The sequence below is a fragment of the Lissotriton helveticus genome, chromosome 1_2 (assembly GCF_964261635.1).
Source record: "Lissotriton helveticus chromosome 1_2, aLisHel1.1, whole genome shotgun sequence".
In the NCBI taxonomy this organism is placed as follows: domain Eukaryota; kingdom Metazoa; phylum Chordata; class Amphibia; order Caudata; family Salamandridae; genus Lissotriton; species Lissotriton helveticus.
In genome coordinates, this window is record NC_136058.1 from 332,700,185 (window position 1) to 332,723,562 (window position 23,378).

The window sequence follows — 23,378 nt, forward strand, 5'->3', positions numbered from 1 at the left end:
GCACCACAGAGAACCACTGCCACAACACATACAATCACTGCCACCCCACACACAATCACAAACAGACCACAATTATAGCCACCGCGTATATTCACAGCAGCACCACAGAGAACCACTGCCACAACACATACAATCACTGCCACCCCACACACAATCACACCCCATCACATGAAATCACAACCACATAAAACACAGCAATCATACCACATACAATAATAACCCCAGCACATGTGCCAGTGATACACAACTCCACATGCACGTCAGTGCCTCTATCACTGCCTGCACCTCTTGTAGACTCGGATGCCCACCGGCTGCCTGAATCACAACCCAGTCAAGACAGCACTCCTGCCAAGAAACAGCACAGATCTGGCTCAATGACATGAACCTTAACAACTTCAAACCTGAGCTTGAGTGTCGATAGACCCACCCGAATGAAATGTGCTTACGCTGCTTAGTATGTATGTTGGTGGAACACCAGCCGCTGCAAAGCTGCAAATAAAGAGTAGGAGAATCAAAGGGGCATATTTACAATAAGTGGCGCATCCCTGTATATCAGCAGGGATGCGCCACTTATTGTGCGTCATGCCTCCGCCACCATGGATGCGCCGCAATTACAATGCGGCGCACCATGGGGCAAATATGGCACAGATGCGTCACGCATCTGTGCCGTAAAAGTAGCGCATTTCTGGAATTGCGTCGCAAGCGCAACGCAGCTCCAGCAGTGCTCTGGGGGGCCCTATCTTGTTAATGCTGCGTCAATCCTTATGCCTGCTTCAAGCAGGCGCAGGGTTTTGACGCAGCATGGGCACCAAAATGACTGAGTAAAATCTTGTAGATTTCACTCAGCCACTTTTAGGAGGCGTTCCAGCACCGGAACGCCCCGCCCCCTGCGCAGGAACACCTCCTTCTGGCGCAGGGCTTTACAACGTAACGCATCTCCCAGATGCGTCCCGTTGTAAATACTCCACACCATGGTGCATTTTTTGCGCCGCCGCTGCGTCATAAAAGTGACGCAACAGCGGCGTAAAAGAGGCGCAAGGGGCTTGCAAAGCAGCCCCCATGTCTTTACCTTACACAGTAAAGTTATGTTATGTTATGTTATGTGCCCACTCTTTTATAGCGCACGGCTACCCAAACGGGTGTCCCGGCGCTTTAGCAAAGAGATCAGAGACCAGTCAATCCAGCCCGCAGCTCAGAAAGTCGTGATGATCATGCAGAAAAGAGCCACGTCTTTAGTTCTTTTCTAAACGTCAGGAGACTGTTGGCTTTCCGCAAAGAGATCGGAAGCCCATTCCAATGGAGGGCCGCTAGATAGCGGAAGGACCGACCACCCATCCGAGCGCGTTTAAAGGAAGGGACCACAATCGTGGCAGATGAAGCTGAACGCAACACCCTCTTTGGGACATAAAAGGCCAGTCTCTTCCTAATGTACACAGGGCCTACAGAATGCAGGGCTTTAAATGCCAGAGTCAAAGTTTTAAAAATGACTCTTTTGGAAATCGGTAGCCAATGTAACTCTTTAAGTAAACCAGAGGCTCTAGCTCTGCGTGGAAGGCCAAAAATTGCCCTTGCAGCAGAATTTTGGACTATCTGCAATCTTGCCACCAAATACTTCGGCAGGCCCGCATAGAGTGCATTAGCATAGTCGAAACGTGATCCAACTAATGCCTGCACCACAATTTTCTTATATTGCAGTGACAGCAGCGGCAAAAATTTCCTGAGCATCCGCAGGATGCTAAAACATTTCCCTGATAATACATTGATCTGGGATCTAAATGACAGATCAACGTCACAGATCACACCCAGATTTTTGGCCTGCGTTGACACCGCGTCTGGAGGAAACATGTCTCGAGGCCACCAAGATTTCCAACATGGATCCGGAGCACAGCCAAAAAAAAGCAACTCAGACTTGTCTGAGTTGCATTTAAGGCTGTGTTGTTGAAACCATGAAAAAACGGTGTCAAGGCAGTCCCTGATTCTAGCCCCATCAAATGCCTCTCCCTTCCTGCAAGTAAACAGGAGCTGGGTGTCATCAGCGTAGGATATGACCTGGGCACCATAAGCCTCCGCCACCGCCGCCAGAGGGGCCATGTAGATATTAAAAAGGATGGGGCTCAGAATGGATCCTTGAGGAACCCCCACCCCTAGCGACGGCATTTCAGCGGAGAACGGTGGTGCCCAGATCACCTGTCGGCGGTCAGATAAAAAAGATCTAAACCAGTCCAACACCGTCCCGCGAAACCCGATCTCCTGGAGTCTTAAAAGGAGACCGTCATGCGGGACGGTGTCGAAAGCCGCCGACAGATCCAGCATGACTAGTACAGCCTTACCTCCAAGATCGAGCGTCTCCCTGATAGCTTCAGTGACCTCCAGAAGGGCTGTCTCTGTACTGTAATTAGCACGAAACCCCGACTGTGTGTCATGAAGAAGGTTGTTGCTCTCGATATAGTTGGTAATCGAGAGCTGCACGTGTTTTTCAACAACCTTAGCTAGAGCAGGGAGAAGGGATATCGGTCTGTAATTAGCATGCGTCAAGGGATCTAAATTTGGCTTTTTGATTAGGGGCAAAATCAGTGCATGCTTCCATGCTAAGGGAACCACTCCCGTAGACAAAGACATGTTCATCAGAGGGTTCAGCAAACTATTTACAGCTGCAGCTACTCTGCCCAAGAATTTAGCCGGGCAGGGGTCCATAGGCGAACCTGACTGCAGTCGAGATAAGAGATCAAACGAGGTCAAACAGGACATTTGAGGGAATGTCGAAAGGAAGGGCATAGTATCCTCACTCAAGGAGGTAAAAGTAGAGCTATATACTGGCAATGTGGGGTCTACAGCCGGAAAAGACTCCTGAATAGTCTTAATTTTTTTAGCAAAAAAGACTGCAAGCTGTTTTATCCACTCTTCGGAATGTGAGTGGGCAGAAGAGCAGGCAGCCGGTGAGGTGAACTCCCTAACTATTTTAAAAAGCTCCTTACTAGTATTAGTGGCTTCATCTATTCTATGCTCCAGATAGCTTTGCTTGCTCTCGGCAATCTGTTTATGATACGTTTTAATCATATCTTTATATCTTTGTTTATCCTCAGGGTCATATTTTCTTCGCCAGAGCCTTTCAGTTTTTTTACACTCTTGGCGTATTAATCTTAATGAGGAGGTAAACCATGGAGCAGAGGCCAAGTGACGGGCTGAATTAACAGTCTTCATAGGGGCCAAATCATCAAGTCTATCCGTTAGCCACTTTTGCACCATCTCCAGGTCTGCCTCCAGATCATCAGTGAGCTTGCAAGGATGAAGGCGGAGAGCTTCAGTCATTGCTTCCACCGAAATACGGTGGAAGGCTCTGGATTGTCGAAACCCGTTACTCTGTCCTCTCTGCCCTGTGGCCGTATAAAAAGGAATTTTAAAATTTAGCAAAAAATGATCAGACCACAACACTGGGAGTGGAGATGATACTTCAATCGGTTTGGTAGAGAAGATTTGATCCAGAATATGCCCTTTATTGTGGGTGGGGCTCTTAATAAAAGGGACAAGACCAAGCAATGCCGCAACATCATGGATTCTAACAGCATTTGGATCCATTGCTAGATCCATATGAAAATTAAAGTCCCCTAATAGAAGACAGTGCGCCGAGCGCATACAAGGAATGGAGAGCGCGGCTTGTAGATCTTCAAAAAAGGTACCAATCGGACCTGGTGGTCTGTAGACAAGCAGTCCGGTACATGTCTGACAAGGTGAAAGTGACAGCTTGAAGCCAATGGCTTCACACCCAGATATATTGTCTATCACAAAAGAGGAACAGATTAGGTCCTTTTTCACAATAAGCGCTACACCTCCTCCTCTCCCCTCAACTCTATCATTTCTGAGGATGGTATAGTTCGGGGGTAGTGCTTTAGCCACATCCGGCCCTGAGCCTTCCCCGAGCCATGTCTCTGTTAGAAACAGACATGAAAGTTGAGAGTTAGCGAGCAGATCCCAGATCTCCGTGGAATGCCTACCAAGCGACCTGGTGTTCAAAAGAGCGCATTGGCAGTATTGGGAGGGGGGTGGTGTTGATAATTCCGATGGAACAACTGGCCGCCAGCCACAGATCAGACACCCTTTCCTCAAAGCCCGCCGGCCCGGAGGTAAACAAGGGCACAGCGGAGAGGGGGGACGCAACGCGAACAGCTCAGCTAAGCCGTAAACAATCATCCCAGAAACAATAGAAAATAGTAATGTGCACAACAAGAATAAAAGAGTGTGACAGAGTCCTACCTCGCCGCGGCCGAGACGCGGACGGGCGCAGACGGGCAGGACTCCGGCACGACTCAGGCGCAGGGAAGGCGCCACCGCTGCGCGTCTCCGCTGCGCGCACCAAGCGAGCATTAAATAGCGTGCTCACCGCGTCCCTGCTGACCTGGGACGCTCCAAAATGGCGCTCACCCTCCTCTGCCCAAGGCAAGATGTCCGCCGTCACCACAACCTCCCCAGAACCGGGCCCGCCAAACAGCGGTGGGTTTAACCAGAATTATGGTGCAAGGTAGGGGGCAAGCGGGAGGCTAAGAACAGGGGATAATAAAAATTAAAAATAAAATAAATCCAAAAAACGGGTCATTAAAAGTTAAAGAGCGGAGCTCAAGAAAACGCGACCAGCGCGACCAACAGCGAGGTGCTGACGGCAATCTCAGCCTCAGAATTCCTTTGCAGGTATTCTCCTCGTGGTGCTCGCCCTAAATAGCGTGCTCACCGCGTCCCTGCTGACCTGGGACGCTCCAAAATGGCGCTCACCCTCCTCTGCCCAAGGCAAGATGTCCGCCGTCACCACAACCTCCCCAGAACCGGGCCCGCCAAACAGCGGTGGGTTTAACCAGAATTATGGTGCAAGGTAGGGGGCAAGCGGGAGGCTAAGAACGGGGGATAATAAAAATTTAAAATAAAATAAATCCAAAAAACGGGTCATTAAAAGTTAAAGAGCGGAGCTCAAGAAAACGCGACCAGCGCGACCAACAGCGAGGTGCTGACGGCAATCTCAGCCTCAGAATTCCTTTGCAGGTATTCTCCTCGTGGTGCTCGCCCTAAATAGCGTGCTCACCGCGTCCCTGCTGACCTGGGACGCTCCAAAATGGCGCTCACCCTCCTCTGCCCAAGGCAAGATGTCCGCCGTCACCACAACCTCCCCAGAACCGGGCCCGCCAAACAGCGGTGGGTTTAACCAGAATTATGGTGCAAGGTAGGGGGCAAGCGGGAGGCTAAGAACAGGGGATAATAAAAATTAAAAATAAAATAAATCCAAAAAACGGGTCATTAAAAGTTAAAGAGCGGAGCTCAAGAAAACGCGACCAGCGCGACCAACAGCGAGGTGCTGACGGCAATCTCAGCCTCAGAATTCCTTTGCAGGTATTCTCCTCGTGGTGCTCGCCCTAAATAGCGTGCTCACCGCGTCCCTGCTGACCTGGGACGCTCCAAAATGGCGCTCACCCTCCTCTGCCCAAGGCAAGATGTCCGCCGTCACCACAACCTCCCCAGAACCGGGCCCGCCAAACAGCGGTGGGTTTAACCAGAATTATGGTGCAAGGTAGGGGGCAAGCGGGAGGCTAAGAACAGGGGATAATAAAAATTAAAAATAAAATAAATCCAAAAAACGGGTCATTAAAAGTTAAAGAGCGGAGCTCAAGAAAACGCGACCAGCGCGACCAACAGCGAGGTGCTGACGGCAATCTCAGCCTCAGAATTCCTTTGCAGCTACACTCACTAGAACCACAGGCACACTGTGATTGCTTTTTTACTGTGTTTGCCAACCAGTTCCTGCTCAGTGGGTGAAGACAGGTCTTCAGTGACCATGGAGCCTGTCATACGTCTCAAGGCGCCCTCTGGTCATCCCTCCACATCCACGGCCAGCAACAAGGACCACGAACTGACTGCACTTTTCACATCCATCCACGGCCAGCAACAAGGACCACGAACTGACTGCACTTTTCCAGCAAAGCACAACCTGGGAGCCCTAAAGTGGGCTCAGAGCTCAGTGCCTGATTAACTTTCACACATGCTTCCTCTACTTCACTAGCACAGCGAGGGTGCAGGGGTCATTTTCTTGCCATAATCGTGTAAGCACTTTGCAGTAGTCTAGCTGGGCATGAGTGAGTTGGTGGTTTAGCTTCATTTAGGTCGGAGGCTGTCATGACTAGGGTGACCACACTTTTAAAAACCAAAAACCGACACAGTCTGCAGCATTGGACTGAAATGCTTCATCGACCGCAGGACACTGGATGACTAACTGACAGTGCTCAGCAAGAAAGAAACCACAGGCAATAAGGCACTAACAATAATACTAATGTATATGCTACTTTTAGGGGTAACATCATCAATGTTTTATTACGTTTCTGAGAAAGTCTCATAACCAGTCCTGCTCAGAAAGACATGGAAACATTCCTTCCTTATTTGCATATGGCATATGGCTGGGTACAAACTGGAACGGCATGGTGAGCAAAACCCAATGATGGATTTAGGCTCAGATCTCTGTACTGGGGTGAATGTATGACATTGTTCAGAATCATCTGTTCTTTTTACTTATGTCTTGACAGCCAATAATAAAAAAAAATGCTCCATGAAGTGCCTAGGGGGTGTGCCACCTGCCATTATTTACAGGCATACACAGTATTTTAATGCCCCTGCTGATACAAAAATTAGTAAAGACACCTGAAAGCGGTATTATTTCCAGTGCTTAATGTGAGCTGATGGTTACAGGTGGGGGCTCATGGGCAGGAGGGCGGGGGGAGGGAGGCACAACACTTATTTTTCTCCATCCGACAATCCCTGAGAGCAAAAGAAAGAAATACACACAAAGCGGCAAGAAGGAGGGCGAAAAAAGTGGTAAAAGCATCTCAAAAGGAGAAAGCAGGAACTTGCAAGAGTGGGATAAAGGGATAGGAAGTGTCTGGAAGTGAATTAAAGATGCATGAGGTGGATTGAAAATCCAGCAGCCTTGCATTATGCCCTTGGACATTCAATAACGCCAGCCGTGGGCTTCCAACCAGATCTTTGGGCACCAACACTCATTCTTTTACAAATAAAGCACTGTTATGTCTCCTTATCCGTACATACATACCTAAAAAAATAATGACCACAGACTGTTAATAAAAATAAACGAAGACAGAAAAAAGCAAGTTGAAAATAAACAAGGACAATTTAATATAAAGCCCTATTGAGGTATCATATCAGGACCTTTTCAGAATAAAAAAAAATGAAACAATTGTCAGTCTTTATCTCTGCAAAATGTGGTAAGTGAGAACCCTAACGTGTGTCCTTTGGGGTGCTTAAGCTGTTGCGTCTTACGAACACATGATACCCAATTGTTCCGTTCTGAGTGACCCCAAGTGTGAGTCCCTGTCTTGCACGGTGTGTGTGCCTGTGACATCTAAAACCCACATTTTTAACACAAAATGCAGGTCAACTCCTGCAGTGGCGATTCTGTCAGCGGCCAGCAGAGGGCGCTCCCAACCTGCCGATGAAATCTACTGAGCACATGCATGAAAGGGAGAAAGGTTTCCTCTTCCAGGTCAGCAAAAGCAGAGAAAGCACTAGCAGCGGATGTCGACATCACTTCCGGTCTCTCCATCTATGTTCATCCTGCTGCAGAGGAGGAATGACTCCCTGTCTATCTGTGCAGTTATCTTCATTTTCAGACCCTCACTGACGCCCACCATATCCCAAACCTGCAGCTGTCCCAGGAGGAGGAGAGAGCCTGGAAAAGTCTACACAGGTTTCTGCTCAGGTAGGAGATTATCAGCACTTTCTGCTGTGTTTGTAGAAATAGACTGAATAATCCCAGAGGAAATCACTGCCAGGAGCTCTTCTATCCAGGGACCTTGGGGTGGTGGTGTGTGTGGGGGAGGGGGAGGGGGGGGTTCCCTTTCAGTTCTGGAGGTGGTCGTAGTCGTCATTTGTGTTAAAGAGGGATATGTGCACTGCTCAACATCTTACTGCACTTTGAGGAATCTGTCCATGCTGCACTGCATTCTAACTGCACTATGAGCATGCTGTGCACACTGCACTGCATCTTCCTATATTATAAGGAATCTGTGCTCACTGCGCTGCATCATACTGACTATGAGGAATTCGTGCACACCACTGCATCTTATTACAATATGAGGAATCTGTGCACACTGCACTGCATTTAACTGCACTATGAGAAATCTGTGCACTGCATCTTACTGCACTCTAAGGAATATGTGCGCACTGCACTACTGTTAACAGCACTATGAGACATCTGTGCACACTGCACTTCATCTTACTGCACTGTGAGGAATCTGTGTACTGAACTGCATCTTACTGCAATATGAATAACTTGTGCATGTTCCCAAAGCCCCCTCTCCTGGGGGTTGGCACTGTTGCAGGGATTCTACCCAAGAACAGAACTATGCATAGGATTCTGGGACCTTAGTAAGTAGGGACTGAGTCAGCCTACCACCTGAGTACCCATAAGCCCAGGACCGACTAGCTATAGTGTCTCACTTGTTCTCACTACTCACCCACAGAGAAACAAATGATTAGACTCCCCAGAACACAACACTCCCTCTCTCTCAGGAACCGCGATAGCAAGACACACCAATTCGCTTTCACTTTTTTACCTGTCCACACTAAGATCTGACAGAGACACGAAAATAGTTTAAAATATTTATTTTAACTAACATGCAGTATATGTGCTAACATGTAGTAACATGTGCAAAGCTGCATCTTTAGGGCAGGGCTTATGGTAACTTGGTGATGTCGACAGTGTCCCCAACGGCCACGTGACAGCACAGATACATACACAGTCTGCGGGAGACAGACCACAAACTGTGCCACTGGACAGCTGGCATAGCAGGACAGCCCTCTTCCTGCAGCCACCCTAAATGTTTTCCCTCCATCGAGTCCTGCCTCATAGAACCCAGTCCACTCAGTACCACAGCTTCAAGAAGCCTCCTCCGCCAGCTCCACACCTAAGTTACTGCCTGCCTCTGACCTGCCTCCAAGAGCCCCGTGCGCGCAGTTCAACAGCTCCAAAGAGCCACCTCTGCCAGGGCCTCATGTGACGATACTGCCTGCCAGGGGCTGTAACTTGCCAAACAGAGCCTGGTGCGCGCAGTTGAACAGCTACAAGAAGCCTCCTCTGCCAAGTTCTTCCGTAAGGTGCCGTACTGACGCACAGGAATCATGCCTGCCCGTGAATAATTTAGGGCTGCTCCCACTGCCGGTGTACGAGTGGGTGACTGCCTCTGTCCCCAGGATGAGCTGCTCATTAGGCAAAATAATCACATCTGGTGAGTGCTCGCCTACAGCTGTAGATCGTTATCAGCAGCAGAGCCTGCAGGGGGCCATCGGGCTCGAGGAGTATGAGTAGAGTCCGGGGTAAGCAGAGCATCCTAAAAAGTCTGTGCCATCCCTTACTGGCATCAGAGCAATATTTGGCACAGCAGAAACAACAGAACGTCTTTGTAAGGGAACTGACATAACTTCTGCCCAATCAAATGGTGTAAACATGGCTACCAAGATATGGGTGGAGCCAAAGCCCCTTTGCTGGTAGTGGTTCTTAAAGCATTTAGTTTAGGTTGATCACATAATGTCTGGCAACAGCTGTGCTGTCCAGCCAGACCTAAAAAGGGGCAAAAGCACAAGGCCTCTTCAGTCATTGGTTACTTGCCCTGTCATTTTTGTGAGTCAGTTCACAGGGCAGCATCTAAAGTGTGCACAACGTAAATGGCCACTGTTTATCCTTATTTATTTTTATTTATTTATTTATTTAAATTTATATATCAGCGCACAGCTACCCCATGGGGTTTCTCGGCGCTGACAGTGAACAACAGGGGGAAAAGGAACTATTGGCTGAAAAGCCAAGTTTTTATAGATCTGCGAAAAGACAGAAGGTCAGATTGTAGGCGGAGGGGCAATGGAAGCGAATTCCACAAAGAAGGGCCAAGATAAGAGAAAGAGCGCCCTCCCATACGAGACAGTTTGACTCTGGGGACTTGGAATTTCTCTTGAAAAGAGGATCTAAGAGTGCGGGAGGGGGCATAAGGGATGGCAAGCTGTTGTACATAGTCGGGAGCCTGTGCATGCTTAATGCGGAACATGTACGTGAGGGCCTTGAACTTGACACGATTTTCCACTGAAAGCCAGTGGAGATCGATCAATGACTTGGACGCTTAGACAGTTTTGGGAACTCGACAGAGTAGTCTTGCGGCAGAGTTTTGAACTCGCTGCAGTTTGCGTGTAATGTCCTTGTTAATACCCAGATAGAGAATATTCCCGTAATCCAGCCTGGACGTCACCAAGGCTTGGACCACGGTACACTGGGTGTGAGCTGGGAGCATCCACACAATCTTCCTTAACCATTTCAGAATGGTAAAGCAGGTGGCAGCAACCTTGGTAGCTTGCTGCCGCATGGAAAGCGAGTCTTCCATAATAAAGCCAAGGTTGCTCTCCTGGGTAGCCGGTTGAGAGAGCGTACCCATTTCCGGGGACCAGTGTTGAGGGCCCCAGAGACTGCGGTCCTTGCCAAGGATCAGAACCTCAGTTTTGTCGCCATTGAGTTTCAGAAAATTGGCGTTCATCCAGGCCATCACTTTACTGAGGCCGGTTCTGAGTACCGAGGGCTCGGATTGTTTGTCGGATGACAGAGAGAAGAGGATCTGGGTGTCATCAGCGTATGAAAAAAGAGACAACCCCGATTCCTCCACTAATACTGCCAGCGGTCGGATGTAAATATTGAACAGCAAAGGGCTGAGAATTGAGGCCTGGGGGACACCGAATGGCAGGGGATGAGATTTGGATTTAGAGGTAGATGAAAAAACCTGCAATGCGTGATCAGAAAGGAACGACCTAAGCCAGCTCAGGGCAGAACCTGTGACACCCGAGCGCTGGAGGGCCTTAATGAGTACGGTATGAGAGACAAAGGCCGCGCTCAGGTCAAGAAGCAATAAGGCCATGGTCTTACCCTTGTCGATGTTGTGACGGGGAGCTTCTGTAACTCCGAGCAAAGTGGACTCGGTAGAATAACCGGTCCTGAAGCCGGACTGGGTGGGATGAAGCAGCCCATTTGTTTCAATGAATTTGGACAAATGACCATTAGTGTGTCTTTCAAGAATCTTAGAAAGAGCAGATAAGAGAGAGATAGGGCGAAAGTTAGAAGGAAGAGCAGGGTCCGCATTGTTTTTTTTTTAACAATGGGACCACCATTGCATGCTTCCAGCTTAGCGGAACGGTGGAAGTCATTAAAGAGGTGTTAAGCACTCTGAGAACATGGGTAAGAGAGGATGGGTCAATTTGACGCAAAACTGAGATGGGCAGCGTGTCGCAGGGAGATCCCGATTTAATGTGGCCAAGGTGATGCATAAGTGCCTTTATGTCCAAAAAAGGCCAAAATTCAAGGGTGGGCACCATTTCCAAATCGGTGCAATTATCAGGATCAGGGCAATCAGAGGGTGCAGTGGGAGGGATCAGGGAGAAAGGGGTAGAGCTAGCCAGGGAAGAATAGATATTCTCTACTTTACTCACAAAGAATTGTGCAAGATCTTCGCATTGAGTAGAGTTAAGTGTGGGGGAAGGTTGTATTGTGGTTGAGCCGGATAAGTCCTTGACCATATTGAACAGAGTTTTGGGACAGTTTTATTGCCTGTAGATCCTTTTTTGTTTATATTTAGGCTGTCTGGATTTAGGTTTAAACCTATAATAACTGAGAAAACTCCACCGAAAGGGAAATACCCCTCACCAGTGTAAACATATAAACACTGAAAAAACACCTGCACAACCACAAACTAAATGCCATTCAAAGAAAGAAAAAGGAGAGGGAAAGAGCCATTTTTTTCTTCCTGAAAGGGCCAATATAACTTTGTTATACTAGCTAGCAGCAAGAAAGACTGGGCTAGCATTACTCTGCTTGAGTTTTGTTGTTCCTTCTTCCTTTTTTCAGTTTTGTGGTCTTTGGTCTGGGTCTTATTTATTTATTATATAAACTGTATAGAGTCAGGGAATATCAAAATCATATCTGACATATTGGCTGCTCTTGATTCTTTCACTGCTAGGTAAAATGGCTGGTTTCATAAGAATCTTTCCTAATATGTGCCATCACATTTACCCACAGAAAATGGGTAAAAACCCTTGATACATCAACCCCCAGTTTGTAGTGAGTCGGTATTGATAGTAGGTGAATTGCCAACACCTCAGGCTTTTCATTATTCTATGCAGGGTATAGTGACAAGTATATGTGAAAAGAGTGCTATCACCAATCATCTGGGATAGTTGTGAAAACATGACGCCAGTGAGGTTCCTTGAGTTGTGGATTGATGTGGGTGCAGATAAGTAGATTGAGGATGAGTCTTTCTACAGACCTTTGGATGGTTTGAAGCCAGTTTAGAGCTGTTTGGTGATTCCTGCGTAGAGTGTGTTGCCACAGTCAAATCTACTGTTTTTCAGGGCCTGTGTGACTGTTTATCTGTTGTCCTCTGGTAGCCACTTGAAGATATTTTTGCAGAATGCTTAGGATGTGGAAACAGGTGGAGGTCACCATGTTTACCTAGGCTGCCATGTTGAGCTTGTCACCTAGGATGATTCCTACGTTTCTGGTGTGCGCGTTGGCGGTTGGTGTGGAGTTGAGGTCTACGAACCACCAGTTGGAGACCCAGGCAGAGGTTTTCCTTCTGAAGATCACCACTCGCTGCATCTCATTCAGGTGGCTACCATGGTCATGTAGGTGGCGTAGTTGTTTATTGCCATGGGAATCCTGTACGTCAGTAAGAGTATCAGTTGTGTGTCGTCTGCGTAGGAAAGTATTTTGATGGCTTTCAATCTGATGAGATTGGCCAGTGGGGTCATGTAGGTGTTAAGCAAGGTCGGGATGAGAGAGGATCTTTAAGGGCCTCTGTAGATGAGGTTCTTGGCTTCTGATGTGTAGGGTGGCATGCTGAATTTTTGTGTTCTTCCTATGAAAAGGGAGCAGATTCAGGTGAGTGTGGGTCCTCGGATGCCTGTTTCATGGGATGTATGTCACTACAACGCATGCTTTTACAACGCATGCCATTACGATGCAGGTTTTACAACGCAAGTCGTTACAACGACTTGCGTTGGGGGGCGCTGGATAGTGAATAGTTTAATTTACTATTCCAACTCCAGTGCCCGTGGATAGTAGGGAAGGTGTTGGATAGTAATTAAACTATTCCCTATCCTAGAACGCCCCCCAGCGCAATTCGTTGTAAAAACTTGCGTTGTAAAAGTTGCGTCGTAATGGTAGTGCGTTGTAAAAGTTGCGTTGTAAAGGATGTTTCCCGTTTCATGTAGTCTTCTGATCAGGGGGAGTGGGAGACTGTGTCAAAGGCCGATGAGAGGTCGGGCAGGATGCTGTTTCTCCTCGGTTGAGGACCATCCTGATGTTATCTGTTGTACGATGACGGTGGTTTCGGTCCTGTGAATCGGTCTAAAACCTGATCGCTTGGTGTCAGGGAGCTGTGTATATTGAATGTGTGGGTGAGTTGCTGTGTGACGGCTTTCTCCATGACCATTGCTGGGTAGGGTAATGGGGAGATGAAGGAGTAGTTTGCTAGCTTGGTAGGGTCTGCCGAAGGTCTTATTAGTAGTGCATTGAACCCTTCATGTTTTCAGGCCTACAGGAATGTTGCAGTGATGATTGAGGTGTTCAGGATGAGGGTGGGCACGTCACTGATTAGGGAGGTGCCTCTGCTGTAGATGTGGTGGAGGCCTGGGGCTGTCAGTGCCCTGAAGTGGATGGTTCTCATGATGATGGCTGTTTCTTCTGTAGTAGTAGTTTTCCATGTAGTCTGGATGTTTACAGGGTTTTATTTGGGTAGGCTGGAGGCGAGGCTGCCAGAATTCGGTTGAGGCTCACAATTCGTTTTTTTATTTGGGTAGGATGGAAGCAAGGCGGCCGGGGTTCAGTTGATACTCGCAATTGTTGTAGATGGTTTTAATTTTGTTGCTGAACTATTCCCATAGGTTATTGAATAGGTCTTGCAAGCGGGAGATGCTGATTGTGGTGGATGCTAGTGCAGTGTAGTCTTTGACAATTACAAAGATGTATTTTCAGATATTAGCGTTATTTTCTATGAGCTCTGCTAGGGTTGTCTTCTATGGATCTACTGATCTGATGGTATTAGTGTCTTGGTGCAGATTTGTAGGTGTCCTTGTCTCTTTCTTTGTGATTTGTTCTCCATCTTCTTTCCAGTTGTTTGCTGTGTGGTTGAGCAGAGTTCCTCAGTGTACCAGCTGGCCTGATTTTGGGTTCTCTTTTAGTCGTTGTGTTTACGGTGTGCTAGAGAGTTTGCGCAGTCTGTTATCCACTTTTTGAGTTCTCTGATGTTGCTGTTTAGGTAATCGGAGGGGTTGGGCTGGTTCATGGGCAGGGTGAGGAACCAGTTTGATTCTGAGATGCTGTTCCAGCTGTGTTTGGCTATGCTGGTGGTTCCGGGTTTGGTTTGACAGGTGATGTTGATTTGGAAGTGGACGATTGCATGGTCCCGGTCAGAGGCATAGTAGTGGAGATTTTGATGCCCTTAAAAGTGGTGAAAATGAGTTTAAGGGTGTGTCTGGTGGAGTATGTTGGTCCTGCAATGTGTTGTCAGTCAGAGTTTTCCTAGGCTTTCAGGGAGTACCATTGAGCTGGGGTTCCAGGTGGAAGTTGAGGTCTCCTAGTAGGATGTAGACTTTGGTGTTGATGGTGAGAGTGGTGACAAAATCTGCGATGTTGTCGGTGTACGTAGCCCGTGGTTCAGTCGGACAGTAGATGAGGGCTCCTTTCAGGGTTAATAGTCCTGAGATTCGCAGTTTGAAGTGTACGTGCTCCAAAAAGAGGGGTCTTAGAAATTGGGTCTTTAGTTGGCATAGGTTTCCACATTGTCCAAGCAGGGACCACAATCTTAGTCAGGTTCAGCTAGATACGCACTTTACATTAACCTGTGCTCACCCTCTGGTAGCTTGGCACAGAGCAGGCAGGTTTAATTTAAGAGGCAATGTGTAATGTATTTATGCAACACACACAGTAACACAACAAAAGCATCCCAATAAAACTTCACACAGGTTTAGAAAAACAGAGAATATTTATCTTAGTAAAACAAGCCCAAAACAAAAGAATTCAATCACTAGAATTTGAGATATGAATTTCTAAACAATAAATGCAAAAATAGTGCTTAGAAGTCACTATCGGTCAAATAATCACTTGAGGTGGTGAGGGACCGGTACAAATCCAAAGTTCAGGCCGACCATGAAGGATGGGCAGGTTGACTACAGGACCCATGCAGGTCCAGATGAAAAAGTACCTTGGATGAAGCAAGTGTCGATGGCGAGAGCACTATTTGTCGGTTCTGATTCATTCAGTGGGTTCCCGTGTCGATTTCCGTGGAGATTAAGCCATTGCGTCGTCGCCAAGCAGTGCAGAGCTTTATTGTCGGGCCTCGCAGCCTGTGAAACCTCTGTTGTCGGACAGCCTCTGCGTCAGCATCAGAGAGCGATTTGTCGGTTCCGAACGGCGCAGTGGTGATGATGTGTTGGTTTTTGTAGAAAACAGCAGCAGAACCTACTTCTGAGGCCCATGCAAGGGTAGGACTCACAGATGGCAGGGTCCAGCAGCAGCAGCAGGATTGCAGGAAGTGTGATCCTGAGAATTTAGAAACCTGGAAGCAAGCTAGCAAGCCCTTGGAGTCACTCTGGGTTCAAGTGAAATATGTCCAGTCGTTGTCCTCAGAAGGGCAGAGATCAGCAAGCACCAGGGCAGCTCAGCAAAGCTGAGAAGCAGTTCCCCAGAACAATCAGTCAAGGCAAAGTGGAAATCCTTACAGCACAATAGTCTTCACTCCAGCAGAGTTCTTCCCATGTCCAGTAGTGTACTGATTTTGTACGGTCAGAGCCTCAGTACTTCTACCCAATAGTACCTTTGATGTAGGAGGTGACTTCAAAGTAGTTCTCTGAAGTGCACAAGGATCCCTTTCAACCCAGTCCTGTCTGCCAGGCTATCTGTGGGGTTAGTACTTTGTGTGTGGACAGTACACTACCTAGTGAAGTGGGTCAGACCCTCCCATCCCTCTCTGCCCTGGAAGACCCATCAGAATGCAGATGAGCGCTCAGAATGCAGATGAGCCCCACCTTCCTGCTCTTGTGGCTGTCTGGAGGGAATGCACAAAGTATAACTGTTACCCAGCCCAGACATGTATTGGAACAGGCTGCAGGCACACAGAGGAAAGTTAAGAGCAGAGAAATGTCCACTCATTAGATGAAGCATACCCTTTTGTCTAGTCTAGCTCTCTTTAGATGAAGCTTACCATTGTGTCTATTCTAGCTCTCAATAGATGAAGCGTACCCTCGCGTCAAGCAGCTCTCTTTCGGTGAAGTGCACCCTTGCGTCTAGGCTAGCTCTCATTAGAAGAAGCATATCTAGTGTCTAGTCTAGCTCTCATTAGGTGAAGCATACCCTTGCATCTAGTCTAGCTCTCATTAGGTGAAGCACACCTTGTGTCTAGTCTAGCTCTCTGCGCCATAATGCCTGGCTCGGGTTGTAGTGCACCCTACAAAACTCCATTCATTTATTCATTCACCATCTTTTGCCATTCCTTTCTCCCTTTCTTATTTCCCTCCTCTCCACCTTCAGTCCCCACCTCCCCTCATCTGTTCCCCCACTGTTAGACCTTGTCCTTTTGACAGGTTTTACCTTTTGTTGGCTATAGGATTCTGGGCACTTTACCACTGCTGATTAGTGCTAAAGTGCATATGCTCTCTGTGTAAATTGGGACAATGATTTGTTATCCATGATTGGCATATTTGATTTACTGGTAAGTCCCTTCTAAAGTGCATGATTTGTGCCAGGGCCTGTAAATCAAATGCTACTTGTGGGCTTGCAGTTCTTGTTGTGCCACCTACATGAGTAGCCCTGTAAATGTATCTCAGACGTACCATGGTAGTGTCTGCGCATGCAGTATGTAAACTGCCATCTTGTCCTGGCAAGCCCAAACCTTCCCTTTCCTTCCATGTAAGGCACCCCTAAAGTAGGCCAAGTTACCCTCACGGGTAGGGTGCAGTGTATGTGAAAGGTAGGACACGTACTAGTGTGTGTAAGACATGTCTTGATAGTGAAATACACAGTATTTCATTTTTCACTGTTGAAACGCTATCTGTCTCATAGGCTTTTGATGGGGTTGCACAGTACCATGTTTACATGTGTTACTTTCCCTAGGGCCAAAATAGGAAAATCATGTTTGGACTCTGAACTCAGAATGTATTTACGCACCCTCAGGTAAGGGTGTTTTTAAAATCCTGTGTTTGAAAAAGTGAGCATTTTCTTACTTCACTATTCTGTGTGCCTCTGGCTATTTGTGGATTCAGCGTCTGGTGTGTGCGTGACAGGAGCTCAGATGTTCATTCACTCTAGACACATGCTGAGAGGGGTTGAGGGGTGCCCTGCCTTGCCTGGGTGACTTTGCACAGGGCTGAATAGACCTGGTCTGCATTTAGAGTGGTGGTCCTCTCGGGCAGAACACAGCGGGTCAGACTCCCTCCCTTTCTCTCGGACCCTATTCCGACCACCTGCGTAGTCCCCAAAGGATCCTCCCTCAGCCCACGTTGTTCAACATCTACATGGCTCCGCTCGCCCCCATTGTCAGAACCCATGGACTCAACATTGTTTAAACACAGATGACACCCAACTCATCCTCTCCCTATCCAATGAACCCAAAGCAGCCAAACACAACTTTCAAGAAGGCATGGAAGCAGTCGCCAAATTGATGAGGAGCAGCTGTCTACAAATCAACACATACAAAAAAGAAGTACTAATCATAGGACCACACCACGACGCCTGGAACGACACCTGGTGGCCCCCCGCCCTCAGAAGCCCTCCCGCCCTCAGGGACCACGCACGCAGTCTCAGAATCATCCTGGTTTCTGAACTCAAAATGGACCGCCAGATCAACTCTGTCACATCATTCTGCTTCCATACCCTCCACCTCCTACGCAAGACCTTCAAATGAATCCCCCTCGAACACAGAAAGACCGTCACTCACGCCCTTGTCACTAGTGGACTTTACTGCTGCAACAAACGCTATGCTGGAATCAACAAAAACTTCACCGCAAGCTTCAAAACATCCAGAAGCTGCCGCTAGATTAATCTTCAACCATCCACGACACTGCCACATCACCCTGCACCTGCGCACACTCCACTGGCTCCCCATCGAGGCAAGAATCACCTTCAAGATCCTCACCCACGCACACAAAGCCCTCCACAACCCAGGACCAGCAACCTGAACAGCCGACTCACATTCCACGCACCCCGAAGGCCCTACGACCAGCCCAGCTCTTCCACGCTGTGGTCCCTCGCACCAGGATGTCCAGATCGGGAGGCCGCTCCTTTTCCTTCCTCGCGGCCAGAGTCTGGAACGCCCTCCCGCTCCACCTCAGACAGACGAGACCACTCCCCAACTTCACGAGGGACCACAAAACAAGGCTCTTTGTTAGACATCCTCCTCGATGGACAAGACCCTGCGCCCACCTCCCACCACCCACCATTTCCTTGAGACCCTTACGGGTGAGTAGTCACGCTTTAACAATCCCATGAATTATTATTTTTTTTTTACATAGTTTTATATAGCACAAACTTGACCCTTGATTGCTGAGACTCAAATGTAGTTCCCCAGATTCGAGGTTGATCGCCCTAGTCGTTACGTCAATACGTCTTGGAGGAGAGTTACGTACATCTGAATTGGCTGTGTCGCCTTTTGCACAATGCTGTCTCTGCCCCCCTGAGGTCATTCTGCACCCATGAATGCAGAACTGGTTTGGACTGGGTTCAGAGACCCTTGCCACAAAGCGAACAAAGACATTTTGGGGTATAAGTATTAGACCAAAAACCCCAAGACTTGGGATAACTTCAAAGATCAGGAGGACCCTACCAAGAAGAAGAGCGGAAGGACTGTGTAAGAAGTGCTACTTTTTCTGAGTTAGGGGTGGGTTGGCCTGTAGTTGCTGCTTCTGTCTGTGGTGAAGGAAAAGGACTGACTGTTTTTGCCCTGCTGTGGTATCCTGCTTGTGATGAATCCCCAAGGGCTTGTGTGCATTGGCCCCCTTACTATCTCCGAGGACCAGTTCTGTGCCCCCCAACAAAACGACAAAGGAGAACTGGTTCAGGGAGTCAGGAGGACCAGCTTTTGGAGGACTGTACCACATTAGAGGTAAAGAAGATTGTTGCAAATTCCCCTGGTGGGTAGAGCACTTCACCAGGAGTAAAACGAGCCCAAGATCGTCCAAATCGGCAAAGTGGGGCCCAAGTTATGCCCTTTTAAAGTTTGGCAACCTTAGACCTTTCCGCACCTGGTGTGCGTGAGCTCTACTGAGGTTCGATTGGATTCTCCAGGGTGGTCCAGGGCCACGGGGACAACTTCTGGGCTAACATGTCATGTTGAGTGAGGGGTCGTGGTGTGTCCCCCCCCCATGCCTCCATCTCGCCTGGGGACCCCATCCCCCGATGAAGACTTATAGTAAAGGGGACCGGGACCCCATCCCGGACCCCTGTGTGCTTCCTGAGGCTGAAGCGAGAGTAAGGACAGGGGAGGGCAGCTGATTCCCCAGCGTGGTCCGCTCTCCGTGCCTGTGTCTGGGGGGAGCGTGAGGCGACCTCCCAGGGCAGCCGTCCATACCTGTTGTCGGTTCCTGCAGCATCACATGTGGGTTCTGCTAGGGCAGGGAGCCAGCGAGGACAGCCGTGGGTGGGCTCCCCGTGCTGCCCTCCACCAAGGATCACTGTTGAGGTGCCCGAAGAGATGGGCACCTCCATCAGACCCACTAGACCCAGAAGAAACCATTCCTGAAGGACAGCAGCTCTCCCCGGCTCAGCGGGAGAGCCAATACTATGATATTCACTGCACTCTGGAATCTCGCCCCATAATCCTTTGCGGGCATTTGGTTTGGATTGTATTTTTGCCCATAACTTTGCTTGGAGTGGTCCTAGGAGGATGGCACTACACCCGAATAGTTCAACATGAGGTGCTCTTTGTGTTCAAGTCATCTGCTTGGTCCTCGCCCTAGGTTAGGGGGGACCCCAAAATCACCAACTCCCTCACAGTTTCACTAATTTCCAAGCTCACTTTTGTTGGAGCTATATGCTATTCAGCATATAAGGTAGGTTTGCTTTACCAAAGGTTTTCAAATGAGTATTGCATTTTGTTTTTGTAAAATGTACTTTTATTGGGGTTAAGGTCAACTAAGAGCAATATTGACAATGACTTAGTGGTTTAAGCAAAGTTATATTGTAAATGACATATTGGGTTATGTGATCTCACATTAAAAATAACTAAATGTTTTATGTGATGTCATAAAAAGCACCTAGTGCAGTGGGGTCTGATGTGTTATGTGCCTTCTTAATGACAAGTGCCTATTGGGATTATGGTTCCATGTCGTTTAGGTGCATATTTGTCAAGGAAAGCACTGGTCGGCGTAGAAGAAGAACGCAGCTAATTTCCCAATGCCCACTCCAGAACAGACGTCTCCTGATATTAACTAGGAACCGATCTGATCCAAAGGTGGAAAGGGGAATGGGATTGTAAGAAGAGACAGCCGAACTCTCCTGTCGCCTCATCTACGTCTCCTGCTCGTCTGCTTGGCTTCTTCACGAGTTCTTCTGTTGGACTTGGCCCTTTTGGCAGGTTCACCCCTAAACTTTTTGCTTTTATATGTGACCTGGTGTTAGTTGTTTTTGGCTTCTGTGCACTTTGACACAGTGTCCCAATCTGAGTGCGTGTGGTGAGAGTGACCTGCCCACCCATAGGAATACACGGGGAATATGTGTGTCCATGGTAGTTCCTGATTTGTGGGGAGAGCAGGGGCGAGTTTGGTATGTGCGAACTCGTGAGATTAAATGCTGCACGACGGTGTGCGCAGATTTAATGTGCCTGGTGTGGAAGTGCCACTTCTAGAAGTTGGCATGTCTGTGTAGTAAATGCGAATTGACTGTCTGGCTTGTGATTGGCTGGAGCTGGCTGGTGTGCCTGGCTCCAGGAGTCAGGATGGGTCTGCCCCGGTTGGTGAATGGAGCGATCCGCATGTTGATGGGAGGGAGGAGTATACCTGGGACCTGAATAGGGCTGAGCCTTCCCTACACAATGCTGGCTCCGTCCCCTGTGGTGCGACTGATGTCCCTAGCCTGTCCTGTGACTGGTGAGAGGGGCTGAGCACAACAAAGTGCTCCAGAACCAGCTGCGTCTGGTTTTCCCCCTACCCTGCACCCTCCAGACAAAGGAAATGTATGTATAAAAAGGGGCTGTGACCCCATGTAAAAGGTTCTCTCCTTGGATCCTATCTTGAGGGGGGCCTGCTGCTGTGCGCCAGGAGGTACCGCCACTGGGGACTGCCTCCCTGCCTGGAGGGCCCTGTGAGCTGGACCCTGGGCACAGCCTTTGCCCCCCTGCCTTCTTTCCCTGAACTTTGCCTTGGACTTTTGTGCCTCTAAGCGCCCTGTGAGCGCTGTATCCTTATTCCTGAAGGGCACTTCTATTTTGTGATTAGAGCAAGGGGAGGCTGCCTGGGGATTCCCCCCCCTTTGTTTTGACGTCGTGCTGGAGCCTTCCCCACATTTCTGCCCCTGAGTTGTGCTTTGTCTGCATAGCGTGTGCCTACCCCGCTTCTTTTTAATACTTGCAGGAGCCCACCCTGCTTTATCCACCAGTTCAGAGGGAGCCTACCCCTCGTAGGCGCCAAGAAGAAGTGCATCACCGCCACAGCCCAGGAGTGGCGAAAACATTGCCGGGCCACTGTCGTCGCGACCCGCAAGCCTGGTGGCCCTGCCTGGTTGTGGGCGGGGCCCCGTGGCAAGGAGGAATTTGTCGGTGAGGAGACGGAGGACGGGAGCCTACCCCGCCTCCCAGGACGTCCCGGTGCGAGGGAAAGCCCCGTGTGTGACCGGTGAGGAGTCTGAGAACCCAGGCGGGGGGTTACTCCGCGCTGGGCCGAGCCAAGGGAGAAGTGAGGTAAACGAAGAGTCCAGGCGGGAGCCCGCCCCGCACTGGACTGTGCCCGCACAAGAGGAGGAGGGCTGCAGTGATTGGCGGGGCTTCCGTGCAGAGAAGAGAGCCCTGCGCGCAGCCCAGAACGTCCCGAGCCTCGAGGCCTCCAACGAGAAGTCCTGTGTCCCCGGGGAGGGACCGGGTGAAGCCAAAGAGAGAGGACCCCACCGGAGGGGCAGGCAAGGCAGTCCGGTGAGTGGGGTCCTAGAGGGAGCACTCTGTGCGAGCCCCCGTGCGTGGGGCCAGCACGCACATGGTTGGTGCCTGCTTCGGGGCACATTATCGGTGCTCACAGCTGCCCCGCTTCTCAGAGGGCAGCTGCAACACGCGGGCAAGGTTAGGATTCCTTCTGAGTCCCAGAGGAGGACTCAAATGTAACTCACAACGTGGTGCCCGCACTCTCTTGGGCCATTCCTGTTCATAAGTCCCGAAGGGGGACTTGAGGGTCATCTCAGTTTCAGAGCTCCAGTGGGGCCCCGGAGGCATCACGAGTGCCAGGCTTCCTCCCTGCCTGGAGGGCCCTGTGAGCTAGACCCTGGGCCTAGCCTTTGCCCCCAGCCTTCCTTCCCTGAACTTTGCCCTGGACTTTTGTGCCTCTAAGCGCCCTGTGAGCGCTGTATCTTTATTCCTGAAGGGCACTTCTATTTTGTGATTACAGCAAGGGGAGACTACCTGGGGATTCCCCCCCCCCCCCTTTGTTTTGACGTCGTGCTGGAGCCTTCCCCGCATTTCTGCCCCTTAGTTGTGCTTTCTCTGCATAGCGGGTGCCTACCCGTTCTTTTTAATACTTTAAGTAGTAGGAGCCCACCCTGCTTTATCGTCCAGTTCAGAGGGAGCCTACCCCTCGTAGGCACCAAGAAGAAGCGCATCACCGCCACAGCCCAGGAGTGGCGAAAACGTTGCCGGGCTCCTCCCGCCGCGACCCGGAAGCCAGGCGGCCCTGCCTGGTTGTGGGCGGGCCGCGTGGCAAGGAGGAATTTGTCGGTGAGGAGAGGGAGGACGGGAGCCTACCCCGCCTTCCCGGACGTCCTGTTGTGAGGGAGAGCCCCGTGTGGCGTGGCATGACCAGTGAGGAGTCTGAGACCCAGGCGGGAGGCTACCCCGCGATGGGCCAAGCCAAGGGAGAAGCGAGGTAAATGAAGAGACCAGGCGGGAGCCCGCCTGGTACTGGACTGTGCCCGCATGAGAGGAGGAGGGCTGCAGTGATTGGCGGGGCTTCCGTGCGGAGAAGAGAGCCCCGCACGCAGCCCAGAACGTCTCGAGCCTCGAGGGCTCCAACGAGAAGTCCCGTATCCCCGGGGAGGGACCGGGTGAAGCCAAAGAGAGAGGACCCCACCGGAGGGGCAGGCAAGGCAGTCCGGTGAGTGGGGTCCTAAAGGG

General features: G+C 49.6%; 1 protein-coding gene across 2 annotated transcripts in view; it reads left to right on the forward strand.

Moving 5' to 3' along the window:
• The first annotated feature begins 7,612 nt into the window (after positions 1-7,612).
• The window catches only part of LOC144807888 (uncharacterized), a 55,635-nt gene continuing 39,869 nt past the window's right edge, over positions 7,613-23,378 (forward strand). Inside the window, exons 1-2 of one of the 2 annotated variants that reach the window (XM_078673498.1) lie at positions 7,616-7,747; positions 20,402-20,642. The gene's annotated coding sequence lies outside the window, so the exon portion shown is untranslated. Of the gene's footprint in view, positions 7,748-20,401; positions 20,643-23,378 lie in introns of both variants that reach the window. The other variant, XM_078673497.1, reaches the window with a different exon arrangement.